The sequence below is a fragment of the Pelodiscus sinensis genome, chromosome 4 (genome assembly GCF_049634645.1).
Source record: "Pelodiscus sinensis isolate JC-2024 chromosome 4, ASM4963464v1, whole genome shotgun sequence".
Classification (NCBI taxonomy): domain Eukaryota; kingdom Metazoa; phylum Chordata; order Testudines; family Trionychidae; genus Pelodiscus; species Pelodiscus sinensis.
This window is the reverse complement of record NC_134714.1, coordinates 68,797,000-68,809,202: the sequence shown is the minus strand read 5'-3', so window position 1 is coordinate 68,809,202 and position 12,203 is coordinate 68,797,000. Positions and strand designations below refer to the sequence as shown.

General features: G+C 48.9%; 1 protein-coding gene across 2 annotated transcripts in view; it reads left to right on the top strand.

The window, feature by feature from the left end:
• Positions 1-12,203, top strand: part of RGS6 (regulator of G protein signaling 6) — a 505,151-nt gene that overhangs the window by 12,462 nt on the left and 480,486 nt on the right. Inside the window, exon 1 of one of the 2 annotated variants that reach the window (XM_075927284.1) lies at positions 9,006-9,626. The exons of the other annotated variant lie outside the window; for it this stretch is intronic. The gene's annotated coding sequence lies outside the window, so the exon portion shown is untranslated. Of the gene's footprint in view, positions 1-9,005; positions 9,627-12,203 lie in introns of those variants that run through there. 2 annotated transcript variants of the gene reach the window in all.

Sequence of the window (12,203 nt, the reverse complement as noted above, 5' to 3'; positions counted from 1 at the left end):
CTGGCTTCAAAATGGCAAGCACTCCTGATGGAACTTGGAACCAGCTGCTCTCGCGTGGGTTACAGCAGGGAGGGGAGGTGTTTGGCTCCAGAGAAGGGGAGGGGGATTGGGTTATGCACGGTGTCTCGGCCAGCTCATTGAAAAGCCGGCCGCTCAGCGCACATGCTCCAGTGCCTGGAGGGAGACACCTGTCTGTACCAGTGGCTCCAGGACCCAAGCATAAGGTTGGGGGGGGGGGGGGCATTGGGTTGGGAGTATGCAGTATCTCCTGGTACTCTGGCATATCCAATATTCCGGCACCACTTAGGTCCCAAAGGTGCCGGATTATTGGAAGTCTATTTGTACTATTTACTATTTGTATTATTTTTGCATCTTCAGGCACTAACAATAGCTGGGAACTGATTTTGTTAGGCACTGCATTAACCAAGTAAAAGGCAACCTATGTTCAAAATAGCTTTCATGAACTCAAAGACAGACAAACAGAAACAGCCACAGGGCAAAATGAGAAGACTAGGGAACGGGAGTATGAGTCTTCAGCTAGGTCAAAGATTTTTATAAAGAGGATAGTGGTCAATTGTTCTCCATGCTCACCAATGATAGGACAAGAAGTAATCTTCTTAGGGAAATTCAGGTTGGATATTAGAGGTGGAAAATCCAGCTGTAATGCTAATTTAAGCACTGGAACAAATTGCCGAAGACTGGAATCTCCATTCTTAGAGGCTTTTAAGAACAGGTAAAACATACACCTGTCAGGAATGGTCTGTGTGTACTTGGTCCTGCCTCCCAGGAAACAAGAACAACCCAGGAAACTACAGACCAGTTAGTTTAACTTCTGTGCCAGGGAAGAAAATGGAGCAAGTAATTAAAGAAATCATCTGTAAACACTTGGAAAGTAGCAAGGTGATAGGGAACAGCCAGCATGGATTTGTAAAGAACAAATCCTGTCAAACCAATCTGATAGCTTTCTTTGATAGGATAACGAGTCTTGTGGATAAGGGAGAAGCGGTGGATGTGGTATACCTAGACTTTAGTAAGACATTTGATATGGTCTCGCATGATATTCTTATCAATAAACTAGGTAAATACAACTTAGATGGGGCTACTATAAGGTGGGTGCATAACTGGCTGGATAACTATACTCAGAGAGTAGTTATTAATGGTTCACAATCCTGCTGGAAAGGTATAACAAGTGGTGTTCCACAGGGGTCTGTTTTGGGACCAGCTCTGTTCAATATCTTCATCAACGATTTAGATATTGGTATAGAAAGTACGCTTATTAAGTTGGCAGATGATACCAAGCTGAGAGGGGTTGTGACTGCTCTGGAGGATAGGGTAATAATTCAAAATGACCTGAACAAATTGGAGAAATGGTCTGAGGTAAATAGGATTAAGTTTAATAAAGACAAATGTAAAGTGCTCCACTTAGGAAGGAACAATCAGTTTCATACATATAGAATGGGAAGCGACTGTCTGGGAAGGAGTATGGCAGAAAGGGATCTAGGAGTTACAGTGGACCACAAGCTGAATATGAGTCAGCAGTGTGATGCTTTTGCAAAAAAAGCAAACATGATTCTGGGATGCATTAACAGGTGTGTTGTGAGCAAGACACGAGAAGTGATTCTTCTGCTCTATTCTGAGCTGGTTAGGCCTCAATTGGAGTATTGTGTCCAGTTCTGGGCACCGGATTTCAAGAAAGATGTGGAGAAATTGGAGAGGGTCCAGAGAAGAGCAACGAGAATGATTAAAGGTCTAGAGAACATGACCTATGAGGGAAGACTGAAGGAATTGGGTTTGTTTAGTTTAGAAAAGAGAAGACTGAAGGGGGACATGATAGCAGTTTTCAGGTATCTAAAAGGGTGTCATAAAGAAGAGGGAGAAAACTAACTTGTTCATCTTGGCCTCTGAGGATAGAACAAGAAGCAATGGGCTTAAACTGCAGCAAGGGAGGTTTAGGTTGGACATTAGGAAAAAGTTCCTAACTGTCAGGATAGTCAGACACTGGAATAAATTGCCTAGGGAGGTTGTGGAATCCCCATCTCTGGAGATATTTAAGAGTAGGTTAGATAAATGTGTATCAGGGATGGTCCAGACAGTATTTGGTCCGGTGCTGCAAGGAGTGTAGCACTGAAAGCCCCAGCTCCAGGGGTGATAGGAGAGCAACAGGAACTACCACCCACTAGAAGCACCCCGGGGCTCAATGGCTACAGCCAAAGCACCACTCCCAGCTGGGCAGAGATTTGCACCCTGGGGCAACTCAGATGCAGCAGGGTGGGTGGGGAAAGGGCAGCAGGGGCATCACAAGACAGCGCCTCTGCTGTTGTCATGGGTGGGGAGGGAAAGAGAGGAACAATTGGGAGAGGGAAAAGAGAGGAAAGGAGCAAGGAAGGGGAAGAGGAAGGTTTGCCACCACCCCCAACCCACCTTTAGGCTGGAAGCAGGGTGGGAGGGCAACAATAAAGAAGGGAGATAAAGGAACAAGAAGTAGAGCTCCCAACACAGGATGGAAAGACTGGCTGCACTGGGGAGATAAGGACGTAAATTATACTAACATGGGGTAAGTGAAACTGTGTATGAGGGTGACTAAGAAAGGAAAGGGAGGCTGAGGCCTTAAAAGAAAGGGGGAATGGGCATACAGAAAAGGGAGGAAGGCAATGGAGAGGGGAGAGCAGGCAGCAAGAAAGGGTCAGCTGCTAGAAAGGGGAAGGGCATCTAGACACTGCTGGGGGAGGAGGGCAGGTGTGCCCACGGGCACCTGAGTAGCAAGGCCACAGCACCTGTTTCAGGACCCAGGAGAGAAAATGGGGAGAGGGGGGATGGAAGCAGTGGGGCCAAGAATGGAAAAAGGCCCCTGCAGCAACTGAGGCTGGGGTGGGAGCAGCGGTGGCGGTGGCAGCAGGAATGCGGGGGGGGGACCCCTCCCCCCCAAAAAACTACACCAATCATCCCTGGGATCCAGATGGGGAGAGAGTCACTTACAGACTCCCTCCACACCACCACAACAGAGCAAGCTGTGGGGAGAGAAAGAGGGTCCCAGGAGCTGCTCTAAAGCAACCCCATTACCGCCTGTGCCCTAGAGGAAGCAGCAGCAACAGAAATGGTGTAGTCCAGACTTGTAGCAGTGAAGAGAGGGGCCAGGTAATCCCCCAAGAAGATGGAAAGGGGGGTCCTCCTCCCCCACCCAGGGACAGGGCATCAGAGGCCCCACCACCACACACCTAGCAGCTCCTTCAGCTAGCTGAGGTGAAGGGGGGGGGGGGAGGAGGAAGCAGCCTACAACCAAAACAGGTAGAGAGATGAGGGGGTTTTACCCAGAATAAGACACTAGCCAAGGCTTGCCTGCCTGTCTCAAGAGAAGTAGTCCCCCACACCCATCCCAAAAAGGAAGAGAGAAAGGGGGCAGTGGTGGGGGTTATGTGTCAGGGTCAGATCAGAGAGAGACAAAAAGCAGTGAAAATGTGAAATATTCGCCTTAGACTGAGGAGATCTCTGTTCCCAGAGTAACAGGAGGGGCTGGTTTAGAACCAGCAGTGGCAATTGGGGCTAATTGACCAGGCCTGAAGAGTCAGGCCAGCCTAGGCTATTTAGGACACCTGGGGGTAATTAAGAAAATGAGTACAGACTGGCTATAAAAGAAGCTTTGCCTATAGTTAGAGCATGCATGCATGGCTGAGAGGAGAGAGGAAAGTGCTGCTGAGAGCAGGTGGGAAAGAAACAACAACTGAACACTAGGTGGATGAATGGGATGGAAGAAAGGTGCTGGGGAAGATGTGAGGAAGTAGACCAGGGTCTTGGAGCTGTCTTATAGCAGGTGTCAGGGACCCATGCAGGCAGCTACTATCACAGGACCCTGGGCTAGGGAGGCCCACAACACCCGCCTCCCCATTTCCACTTGGAGGAGGGGGGGCGGAGAAGTCTGTGGAGTTTATTCTCCATTTACCATATGCTGGCCAATGATGAAAGGAGCTCAGCAAACTAAAGCCGTAGGCGGGGTGCCTAATATTGTTGGCTGCTGTGAGTCTGAGGCAAGCAAATCCACCAGGAAGTTCAGAAACCATCAAATTTTTGTAGGCACTTTGTCACAGTACTCAGCACAGAGAAGTCTAACAAACCAGAATATAATCTGTTCACATCTGACTAAACATTCCTTGTTCTAATCACATATCTGTTGTCACAAGGTTTAGTTCTTCCCTAGGCACAGATGTCTCTGGATCCACCATATCTTGTTCCCTGGCTCAATTCGTGTCTCCCAGCTCAGCTCTGGTCATATGAAGACTGCAACAGAAAGGTCACTGATTCCAATTCAAAGACCCACACTCTGTTTTCATTGTCTTCCTACCAATATTTTCTGCTTCCCTAGCATTCCTGGAGACTTTTTAGGACCTGCTGTCTACAGGCAGTCCCCGACTTACGCGGATCCGACTTATGTCGGATCCGCAGTTACGAACGCGGCTTTTCTCGCCCCGGAGGACACGGACTGTGGGACCTCACGGTCCCGCAGCCCGTGTACTCCGGGGCGAGAAAAGCTGCTCTGCGTCTCCCTGGTCTGCAGACCAGGAAGACGCGGAGGGGCTCGGGCAGCCGGGCAGCCCAGGCGCGCCTGGGCTGTCCCGCTGCCGGCTTCCCCCATGGCTTTGCAAAGCCGCGGAGGGGCTGGGGCTGCGGGGGAAGCCTGGGCTGTCCCGCTGCAGGCGTGCTCCAAGGCTTTGCTTCCCGTCTCCCTGAAGACCAGGGAGACGGGGAGCAAAGCCGCGGAGCACGCCCGCAGGGGGACAGCTCAAGCGCGCCCGGGCTGTCCCGCTGCGGGCGTGCTCCAAGGCTTTGCTCCCCGTCTCCCTGGTCGGACCAGGGAGATGGGGAGCAAAGCCTCGGAGCACGCCAGCAGTGGGACAGCGCAGCACGCCTGGACTGTCCCGCTGCCTACGTGCTCTGCGGCTTTGCTCTGTGTCTCCCAGGTCAGCAGACCAGGGAGATGGAGCAAAGCCGTGGAGGACTTGGGCATCCCCACCCCCGTCTCCCTGGTCTGTTGGGGGGGGGGGAGAGTGGTGCAGCTAGTGCCCCCCCCCAGCAGTCCAGGCTTTTCTTGCCTACCCCTGGGGTAGAGCAGCTGGGGGCTGCCGGCTTGGTCCCGCAGCGCCATTCCGGACCAACCCAGCAGCACCCCAGCTGCTCTGCCACAGGAGTCCTGATTCAGCCGCGGTTGAAACTGATCAGTTTCAGCAGCGGCTGACGCCAGTTCCGACTTACATACAGATTCAACTTAAGAACAAACCTACAGTCCCTATCTTGTATGTAACCCGGGGACTGCCTGTATTGTTTTAACTCATACAGGCAATTTACTTAACCGAATGGCTGGAATGTTCACAAAAAGGTAGTACCCTGCCCATTCATCACAGGTGCCCATTTTATGCACCCTGAGGGGTTTCAGTGTTAACTTGTGTATTTTGAATAGCTTTTTATGCCTTTTACATTTCTCAGTGCTGTCTCTGTTCTTATAATCCTTCTGCTTCTACAGCTACAGGCTAAGATAAAGCACAAAAGTTGAGTGACAATACAATCAGAATCTAAAATATGTATGACAAATGTATTGTATTAAAATTCCTCCATGTACACATCAGTCACTGCTCCTTGGCAGTTGCTTTAAAAATTGTTTTTATCCTCCAAGCATCAGTTAAAAAGTTAAATTTTCAAGAAAAAACGAGACTGAGAATAATGGTAACAACAACATAAACTATCACATAGCTGTAGGCTGGGAAGGTGAGTCTTGGTCATTAAGCCAGTACAGCTGGGCAACTGCAGCTTGTAAGGAACAAAAATATGACACTGCAATCTGGTTCCACAATGATCTGTTAAGTTTGTCAAATGCAACTGGTTGTTTTGAATACTGTGGAAAAAATAGTGTTAAAACAGGAATTGTGGTAAGATAAGGATGGAGTATGGATACCGGTACACAGTTGTTTTGCAATTTAAGATCTTTTAGTGAGGTGGATATAATTGAATACAAATCTGTATTCATACCCTTCATACTATTGTAATAATCTGTGCACAAAATATGCCTTGTAAAGTATCATTTAAAAACTCATAGGCTGTGTCTAGACTGGCAAGTTTTTCCGCAAAAGCAGCTGCTTTTGTGGAAAAACTTGCCGGCTGTCTACACTGTCCACTTGAATTTCCACAAGAACACTGACGATCTCATATAAGAAATCAGTGCTTCTTGCGGAAATGCTATGCTGCTCCCGTTCGGGCAAAAGTCCTTTTGCGCAAAAGATTTTGCTATTCAACTTAAACTACGCAGTTGATGTAGCTCAAGTTGTGTAGCTTGTTTATGCTTTAACCCTGCTGTGTAGATGTGTCCTAAGGCTCCTAGACCATATGGTGAAAGAGTTTGTTTTGCAGCTAAGAGAGTTTCTTAAATAGATACTAGTAATTGTTTTAGCTTTATTAATACCCACTTATAATCTATTTTTGTAGGTAATAAACTTGTTTTACTGTTTTATATAATGTGGTGAATCTAAATTGATGTGTGTCTGTGTAACTCCATTACGATAAGATAGTATTTTATTCCATTATGCCCTGGTATGTGCCAGAGGATAGTTAAGGTATGGCTTTTCTTCCCTCGAGAAGATATGCTTTGTGAAAGTAAATGGCAGCCTCTCTGTGAAGAAGGTAAGGAATTTGGACAAAGGTGATGGTAGTATGTGTGAAAATCCATACTTGTAACTTCTGAATTTTTTTTGCTATATGTACTTGTATGGAGTCACATGGCTGTCTTGTGACTTACACTGCTAACAGATTGGCCCCAAAGCCTTTAACCCCTGGGGTGTTCTGAGATGTTTATGGATCTTAGGGTCATCTGTGAGCCTAGTGTGCTAAACCACATGTCATTCCCCTCTGGGAGAAGGGATGCAAACTCTTATCAGTCTTCACCAATTTCTGTCCTGGAAGAATAATCTATGAAAAACTCAGTTTCCAAGCCTCTCTGTAGGAAAGCCCTCAAAAGGGCACTCCGTGGCACATTGTCAGTAAAGATCTTTGAGTTCCTGAGATGAATGGTGTCACGAGAGAGAAGAATTAATCACTATGAGTACATGAAATATCATTGTCCTTACAATATCATTTCCTTACATTCAGTGCCATGAAAAGAAGCAAGAGGGTCAAAGAATCAGGGGGTCTCTCTATTGGGAAGAGGGCAGAGAAGTTTGGTTTCCCAATAACATCCCCCAGAGATGGGGAGGCTCTGAGGGCAGAGTGGTTTCCTCCTTACTAGTCTTAGGGACCTTCAATAGCATCAGTCATCAGCAATTCAGGTTCAAGTAAAACTGGGGACCTGTGGGAAGCCCTTTACTTGGGTCCTTCAGTATGTATCCTCTTTCCTCACACCTATTTCAAACTGCTTTGCTTTACCATCTATTGGGGGGGGGGGGGGGAAAGGGGTGGCCGATGCAGGAGAGAGGTTTGTATAGGGCAGGGAGGTGGGAATGTGGCCATAACTGGTTTGTGAATTCTCTCCCCCGCCCCACGGTGGCTTCTATGATTAAGTGTGATGCATTTCTCATAACACCAATGCCTGTGGCTGTCCAATAGTGATAGAAACGTAGCCGTGTTAGTCTGGGGTAGCTGAAGCAAAATGCAGGACAATGTAGCACTTTAAAGACTAACAAGATGGTTTATTAGATGCTGTGGCTGTCCAGTCATCCATGCTTCTTGGCTCAGATTTTTGACTTGCAGTTGCTTGTTGCAACCGCTGGGAGTCACTATGGTGCCTGATCTGCAGGCAACCAGATGCCCTGTCTGTTTTATCTCTTGCTGGTCCTACTCCCAGGCAGAGAAAAAGGGAAGGTGCAGCCTGGAGCAGGTAGCAGCAGCGGAGTTACTGCATATTAGTCCTAATATTCTCTTACCACACAGCATCCACTCACATCTGCCAAGGTTTCTACAGATCCATGTTCCAGCCTTATCATTGCTTGGACATGCATGGTGTATCGAACAAATAGATATGCTCGACAAGTGTGCAACCTGAAGCTGCAGAAAACTTGGCTGCTGTGAGCCTCTCCTTACGTGATCTCCCCAGAGTTCTATGTCAGTACAATACAACACTATTTAGGTCCGGACTCAGGAAGACCCTGTATAGGACGTTAAATCTCACATACACTGTTTAGTTAGTCCAGGAACTGAGAACTCTTACGTCCAGCATCCTAAACGAAAAAAATCCATTTGGTATTCATTATAAGCGGGGAACAGCAAGCTTTGAAGGTAGCATGAAGCTCCAACACAACATTTCACAGAAAAAAAATTAAGTTTTTTCTTCTGCCTGTTCTCACTCTCCCAGCAGAGGCATCTCACTTGGCAGGTTCCAGTCCTATTTCCCATTTCTGTTCGGTACTGTAGTGTGCTTTTACGTTTTACAGGAATTTTTTGAGATTTTGAGTTTTATAGGAAATTTTGACTGATTAGGCTTCACACCCGTAGAGGTAGCTCTGTTTGGAAGAGCTACATCATCAGTAGTTATTGCGCTCAGCCTGTCCCTCTGCAAATGGTCTCGTTAGACTCCCAATGTTTTGAAGCACTGCTATAATAATAAATAATTCACAATAATTTGTGAAAATCTGCTAAGTTATCTGAGGGACCTACAGGATTTACTACTAGCTTGATGCATGCACTCTGCATTAGTTCTTCACTTTGCCACCCGACTTGTGCATCTCCCCAGTACTTTTGTGTGATTCCCCCCCCCCCCCCCCCGATGCAAGGGAAGGAGTCCCATAAAGAGCTCAAAGCTGGTGAACGAAGGTAAATAATGCCGCCTCATAGTAATAGTTATTAAACAGTTAAACACGCAGGAAAAAAAACCCGGAGGAACAGCCGGAGGCAGGGAACTTATTGCCATATTCCAGGAGAACATATAGTTTGGGGTGGGCGGGGAAGCTCATCCCAAAACAAATTCCTGACCAACCTCTTCCCAGGAAGATCTTTTCTAAAAGTGGAGAGCAGCTGTAGTGGGACCCAACTGAACGGGGATCTGCTGTTGTTGCAGAGGGCTTAAGGTGCTTTGCGTGATCTCCTAACCCAGTTCCTGCTTCCATTATCCCTTATTGCCTATCAGGTGCACGGAATGAGGCTGTAGATCCTCGCTCCTCCCTACAGCAGGCGCTGCTGTTGCAATCGTTTGCAACGGACAAATCTTTTCCTTGAATCAGCTTCTCCTCCCCCATCCCCGTTTCTTCTCTCAGTGTAGCACAGGGCTCCCACAGCTGTGTGTGTGCGGTTTCCACTCTCTGAGACACCGGAGTGCGAGTGGTGCGCTGAGAGAGAGCCGGAGGAGGACAGAAAAATCAGGCAGAAAGATTCAGTGGCTGGAGAGGGGGGAGAGAGTCTTGTCAATGGCTCTTCAGCAGCAGCCTTCCTATTTCCATCTCCTCTGACTGCACCCCAAAGCCTGACTCTTCTGCAGCCGGGGACACGGAGAAGAACAAGACATTTTGAAAGAGCAGGGGGGAAAGAGCCCCAGAAACTGCAAGGCTCTCTCATTCATTATTTTTTCCTCCTGTTTTGCCATGAACCAGGCTCTTCCCCGTCCCTGAGGAGAAATTAAAAAGCAGAAAGGGGAATTCAGCACTTCTTTGGTTGCTAAGGTAATTGGAGTGGTTGCACACAGCTTTCCCGATGGGCCGATGATGTTATACATGTCGGGGATGTTTTGTTTGTTTAAAGAGAGAGCGAGCGCTTTAAAATCAACAGTCCAGCTCTGTCCACAAAACCGATTGAGAGTCAAAGCATGTTGGTTGGGCTCAGTGTTTTCAGAAACCCTTTTGGGGTGTGTGTGTGTTTTGGGGGGAGGGAGTTCTGATTATAGGCTGAAGACAATGTATTACCCTTTTTCTCTCCCAAGGTGGGTTGCATGATCTGGGTGTGTGTCTGAGGACAGGTAAGGCGACTGTGTGTGTGTGTGTGTGTGTGTGCGTAGTGATAGAAATGTAGCCGTGTTAGTCTGGGGTAGTTGAAGCAAAATGCAGGACAATGTAGCACTTTAAAGACTAACAAGATGGTTTATTAGATGATGAGCTTTCGTGGGCCAGACCCACTTCCTCAGATCAAATGGTGGAAGAAAGTATAAGTGAACGGACTGGTTAGCTGGCATGAACGAGCTCTAGGTAACTCTGCTCCCCGGAGTGCTGCTAAAATGCGGTTGTGTTGTGGGTTTCGTTGAGGCTGGTATTTGTGAATGCACGCAGACGGCTTGGAGAAGGACTTGTTCCAAAGGGGGGGGGGGGAGGCTTCTGTCTATATTAAGCAGGATGGGAAAAAATCGCTTTGAAGAAAAGCCAGCGGGGGTCACTCAGCTTCCAACGCGGGGACTTTGGTGTGTGGGTCTCCTGCTGTGTAGCTTCACTCGCATTTATCAATGAAGGAAGGTGGGAGTTGAGCGGTACTTTACTCGCGTCTCCACGGTGCTGGCTGTCAAAACTACGAGGAGGCTCAGCCTAAGCGCGGCAGCGAAAGCTCTGGTGGGGAGCGGCAGCAGGTCGGTCTGCACGGCGGGGGCATTGGCTCGCTCCCAGGGCGAGGGGATGCTCTGGGTGAGCACGTTTCCCCGGGAAAAGGAAGCCCATGTGGCTGAAGGGCAAACCACAGTGGGTAGCGGGAGAGCCCGGGCGCAGCTCAGCTCCTCAGGCGGGCGTTTCAGAAGTTTCCCGCCGACAGGAGCTCTGGGGAGGGATATGGGAGTGGACTAAGGCGGGTGGGAAGGGGAAGGCGCTTTGATGTTGGTTAGTGGCGGGCGGGCTGGAGGACTATCGGCTTCCCTGGGAGATCCCCGAGCGGGAGGCTTCTCCGCCCAGCACCCCTGCTGAAAGTTTTGTCTCTTTTGTGACGACAGCGAGTAACCCGCCCCTGCCCGTGCTAAGCGCCTCATGACAGCGAACACCGAGACCTGTGGTGCGTGGGAGCCACCCCCTAGCTCCCCGCCAGCCGACCCCACTCAGAGCCACGGGGCGGTGGGCGAGAAATGCCACGTCCGCTCCTGCAGAGCGGGGAAGGAGGGAGGAGATGGCGCGCGCGCTGGCCTGTGTGTAAAATGCAAATGTGCATCCCTGTGTGTCACCTGCCTCCTTCAGTCCCCGCAATGCTCACTGAACCCACGTCACTGGGACCCGACACAAGCACCGTTGCCTTGTGTCTGAGAAGACAGGTTGTCATGCCACATGACAGCTCGCAGCAAAGCTCTCTGGGCTAGGAGTATATGAAACGGGGCACTGCCTAGGGAGGGGGACACAAGCAGCCAGGAGGTGGCTCTAAGCCAAAAGATGCCCCCTAGGGACACTACGGAACGACACTCTTTTCGGGGACAGTTTTGCTGAGGCAGTTGCCTGTAGCTATAATTGTGTTTCCCTGCTTAATGACAAATGCCGTTTCCTTGAAGCCAAGATCGTTGCTCTCAAGAGATCAGCTGCGCCTTGTTCTCCGCGCAAAGCCATTCTCCTCTGTGATGCTGGCTACGGTAACCGATTGTGATGTCACCCGGGAAGAGTAGGGAATCGGCTGCACAGTCAGCAAAAGCGTCACAGATACCCGGTCTGTAAGGGGCGTGTGCCGAAGTTCGGATGAGTGACAATACACTGTCCCGTCTCCGGACGTCGGGCCGCTCCGAAATAACAGCCCAAAGAGCCCGTACTTGTCCCCTCAGAAGCCAGCCTGGCTGCTCACGAGTAAACCTGGCTAGAGGACGGCTTGCTAGGAAAATGCCTTTATTACAACCTGTATGCGGCAGACTAGCTGGATGCTTCTGGATGGCTGTGAAAGTACGGCTACCCTGCTACAGTATTCCGAAGTAATTTAGTTCGGCAGTTATTTCAAAATGGAGTATTACTAGACTACACAGTTTTTCCGGGATTCCCTGTTTCTTGCCCAGGGAACACCTTTGCTTTTCTGCTTTTTTTTGTGGAAGAGCAAACACACTCTTTCGGAAGCCTCCTTCCATGAGGAATAAGGGGGCTTCTGAAAGAGGGTTTTTTCCCCCCACATTTGGCCCAGTCTAGACTGGCCAAATGTTGGAAAAGCCTCTTCCAACAAAAGAATCAGAAAAAGGTATGCAACATGCGCTATAGTCTATCCGTACCCTACGGCTATGTCTAGACTGCAAGCCTCTTTCAAAAGAGGCTTTTTCGAAAGATACTTTCGACTAGACTGCACGCGGAACTTTCGAAAAAGCA